At 40.4% G+C, this 4,267-nt stretch overlaps 2 pseudogenes across 2 annotated transcripts; both read right to left on the reverse strand.

Moving 5' to 3' along the window:
- Positions 1 to 1,189: 1,189 nt before the first annotated feature.
- Positions 1,190 to 2,399, reverse strand: LOC306665095 (2',5'-phosphodiesterase 12-like; annotated as a pseudogene). Its single transcript has 2 exons — positions 1,898 to 2,399; positions 1,190 to 1,688 (listed from the first exon to the last, which is right to left on the reverse strand). The product of its transcript is annotated as a 2',5'-phosphodiesterase 12-like (transcript).
- Positions 2,400 to 2,409: 10 nt separating this feature from the next.
- On the reverse strand, positions 2,410 to 2,912 carry LOC306665106 (2',5'-phosphodiesterase 12-like; annotated as a pseudogene). Its single transcript has one exon. The product of its transcript is annotated as a 2',5'-phosphodiesterase 12-like (transcript).
- Between the last annotated feature and the right edge of the window lie 1,355 nt (positions 2,913 to 4,267).

Consider the following 4,267-nt stretch of genomic DNA (forward strand, 5'->3'; position numbering starts at 1 on the left):
CTTGTAATTCTAATCTTAAAGAATTTGGCTTCCTATTTAAATCTTCTTTTTCAATAAATTATATAAAGTGTTGTTCTGTAACTCAAATTATTATGCTCATCTTTAAAAATAATAGTTTCTTATTTCAGATATACTCAAAAGTTAAACTACTCCACTTTTCCCTATTTATCAAACCTGACAATTTTGAAAATACTTCTGGCATAGAAATACTGAATTAATTTATCCAAAGTTTCAAACCCATATCAGTAAGCACTTTCTCAAAAATAACATTGTGCTGTATTCTTAATATCACATGGTCAAATACTCTGTTGTCTTGGATTTTTCATGGGCAAGAGCAATTAAATAAAATGGGATCAAATGTTGCTATTTACTTTGAATACTAAATTGTGCTTACATCCATTATGTTCATTTTTATCATTAATTAACAACAAAAATATTAAAGAGAATGATGACATTTTGTTAGCAGAAAAATGGAAGTTGGTTGCAGTGGTGCATGCCTATAATCCTAGCTACTTGGAAGGCTGAGACAGGAGCATCCCAAATTCAAGGCCAGCCTGGGCAACTTAGAGATGCTGTCTCAAAATAAAATAAAAAGGGATGGGGATGTAGCCCAGTGACAGAGCACTTGCCTATTGTTTGGGAAGCTCTGGGTTTGAGCCCTAGTACTGGGAAAAAAGGAAAAAGAAAAAACGGAGAAGCAATCAACAATAATAATTTTAATCTTTTGTTAAAACTCTGAAATTATAATGAACTACTGACCAAATTGAGGTAGAGGTAAACCCTACTGTGTCAGAATTTAGGTCTTTAACCTTAACCTGTATGCATTTTTTCACTCAATTATATAAACATGATTCAATCTGAAATGTGTATCATGAAAAAATAATTAAAAGATCTTTCAAATGGTACTTAAAATTCTTTATTACTACCTTAAAAATCATTTATAAAAATGTACACAATATTTTAACTTCCTTTTTTCCCATAAATATATTTGTTTTTTCTCCAGTGCAGGGGGAAAAAGACTATATATGATGCAAACATATATAGTCTTGTAACAAAGGCATCTGGAACATAGCTAGTAGGCAGTGAACAGAAAATTTTACCATGGAGTCTAGATTTCCTCTTTGAAAGTTGCATGTAAGTTTTGATTCATATCAAATTTTCTACAAAGTAACTAACTTCCTTGTTTAGACTTAAATTCCATTAAACAGAAATCTATTTCCATTTTAGAACACATACAAGTGCTATGAGATCAGAAGGATGGGAAATACTAGGTAAGGCCTGGTGGGTGGTAACTTCTTCATGACTAGTAATGGAATCCCCTGTTCAACCTCTAAAGCATGTAACTCAATGAAAATGTAATCTAGACATCGATGAAAGCAACCAACATAATTTGTGTAAGCAGGTTCACCACAGTGCTTTTCAGTTTGAAGAAATATGTTAGAGAATTGTTGCATCTTTCCTCTTCCGCATTGGAAGCCTAGTCTTCATGATCCTCTGGAATGTCACCAACGATGACAAAATGATACATTCCTGTTGATGGTATACTATTAAAATCCCCACAAAATAAACTTGTATGTCAGGATACTGATCACATGAGACATGTCTAATGTGAGCCAAAGCTACTACCATTTGAATGAGACAAATGGACCCACCTTTTGGATGCCAGTAGAGATGGGTACTAGCAACACCTATCCTTTTTTTTTTTTTTTTTGGTGGGGGTTACCAGAGATTGAATTCAAGGGCACTCCACCACTGAGCCATATTCCCAGCCCTAATTTTATTTAGAGACAGGGTCTCACTGAGTTGCTTAGCACCTCACTTTTGCTGAGGCTAGCTTTGAACTCGGGATCCTCCTGTGTCGACCTCCCGAGCCAATGGGCAAAATTTTTTTTTTTTTTTTTTTTTTTAGAAGAGTCCTTTGTAGACTGAAGAACCGAAACTTGAAGGACAGAAGATCTCTGGAGCACTCTCTTCTGTGCCAATGGGTACAAAACTAGTTTCTCCAGTAGTTCTTTGTGAAATGAGTCAGACTTCAGGGCTCTTTGGAAAGAAATGTCATGCTGGCTAAGGAGGCTGAACTTTGACCTCCGGTAGAAAGTTCACAGGCCTTCCTTCCTGCTGCTTGATTCAAAACACATGCTCCAGCCCGAACCATGGAGTACAGGTACCAAGTTGTCGGAAAACACCATGCAGTAAACCTCCTGCAAGCAGATGAGGTTGGTGTTGTAACCTGTGGGTTCCTTCTGGATAAGATTATGGCGGGAGTCAAGCTCCAGGGTATAGCCTGCATAGTACAGGACAGTCCAGGAGACAGTGCGGATGAGAGCGTCCTCTATCACCTTCTTGGTGCAGAGATGCAGATGGTCAAAAGTGCAAGTACCAGGCCCGGCCTCCACTGGACACCAAGCTTCAGTTGCTGCAGGCGGGCGGGTTGCACTCCACCTTGTCCCTGACATCACGGATCTACAGCACCGCGCGTTCAGGCCAGGCGTCCACATTAAGCACATGCTCAACCACTGCCTCCTCTCGGTGGTATACCTTCGCGAGCTAACCAGGTCTCCGACCCAGACCCTGCACAGGCCGCGACTCGGCCTGCTTGGGGACGGCCGGTTCCTCCTGTTGCTTTTAGCTGGGGCTCCTTTTACCAGGCCTTAGCATGGCCCTGAGGGCGTTGGTAGCGATCCTGCGCAGGGCGCGACTCGGCGGCTCGCTCTGGCCGCGCTGCATGTGCTTGTGGCTGCCTTCGCCTGTGCAAACCACAAGCTCAGCCTGGACTCCAAGGACACACAGAGCACTCCAGCGCGCTGCATCGCACCAGCCGCGGTTTCAGTAGCCGCCTCAGTCGGGCTGAGATGCTCCACTGTCCTCAGAACCCCACCAAGTGCAGGGCGGGCACGGGGGAGCCTCCACATGAACCCGGCAACCCAGAGGGCGACAAGACCAGCAGCCAAGCAGACGCCTGGTGTCAAGTGGAGACAGAGAAGCCTCACATACTGTTAAATACTATTTTAAAGAGAAAATAAGTACAGCGGCTCTGGAGACTGAGGCAGGAGGATTTGAAGTTCAAAGCCAGCCTCAGCAACTTAAGAGAGGCCCTAAAGCAACTTAGCAAGACCTCATCTCTGTATAAAACACAGAAAAGGGGCTGGGGATGTGGCTCAGTGGTTAAGCGCCCCTATGTTCAATCCCTGGTACCAAATAAAGAATGTAAGTAAGGAGATAAAGAAGGTTTGCAGGTCCCCATGAGCGCATCAGGCAAGGCGAGATGATATAGAAGTAGGACCCCACAGACCGTGGTGAAAAGTTCTGGGCTTTTATGTTAATACTAATATTTTTGAAGGAGTTAGAACATGGGACTAATGCATTTCTCTTAACCCACATTAAGTTAGCTGCTTGAGTATAGTCTTAAAGTAGTGAACGTGTGATTATATAACTGTTCTATTACCAATTTGAAAATATAGATCAAAAGCCTTTAAATGGTCAATACCAATCACTAATAAAAAAAAATTACATTTTAAATAGAAAAAAATAATGGTAAACTGGGCACACCTGTAATCCCAGTGACTTGGGAGGCTGAGGCAGGAGGATCATGAATTCAACGCCAACCTCATCAAAAGAAAGGCTCTAAGCAACTCAGTGAGACTCTGTCTCTAAATCAAATAAGAAATACAACTGGGGATGTGGCTCAGTGGTCAAGTGCCCCTGAGTTCAATCCCCAGTACCCCAGTACCCCCCCCATAATAATAATAATGGTAATATAACTCAGAATAAGCCTAACAAAAAATTGTAGAACCTATACAAACAATTTTCAATTTCTAAAGAGTTAGATGGTGGGAGATTTAAATGACAGTGCAAACCCCATTCTCAGTCTCAATAGTATAAATTTTATGTACTTATTTTTCACATATATTATTTATATAGTTGTTTGTTATTCATTATATATTAACTATGCCTATAAATTTAATGTAATTCTTGTAAAAATAAAAAAATTGGTCTTTTATACTAAACAATCTCATTGTAAAGTTTGTATAAAGAAACAAACTTATAAGGATGGTCAGGAAAATTCTGCAGAAGCCCTAGAGCATACAAGTCCTATGATGAGTGAAAGTGTATTTAAAACATAGGATGTCTGATTTCACCACTCTCATTCAATAATATGTATATTCCTAACCACTGCAGTAAGGCCAGAACCAAGGCATGCAGGTGGGAAAAGAAGAAATAAACTGCCTCTATTTGCAGATGACTTAATTAACTACTTAGAAAATCC

The sequence above is a fragment of the Sciurus vulgaris genome (genome assembly GCF_902686455.1).
Source record: "Sciurus vulgaris genome assembly, chromosome: 1".
In the NCBI taxonomy this organism is placed as follows: Eukaryota; Metazoa; Chordata; class Mammalia; order Rodentia; family Sciuridae; genus Sciurus; species Sciurus vulgaris.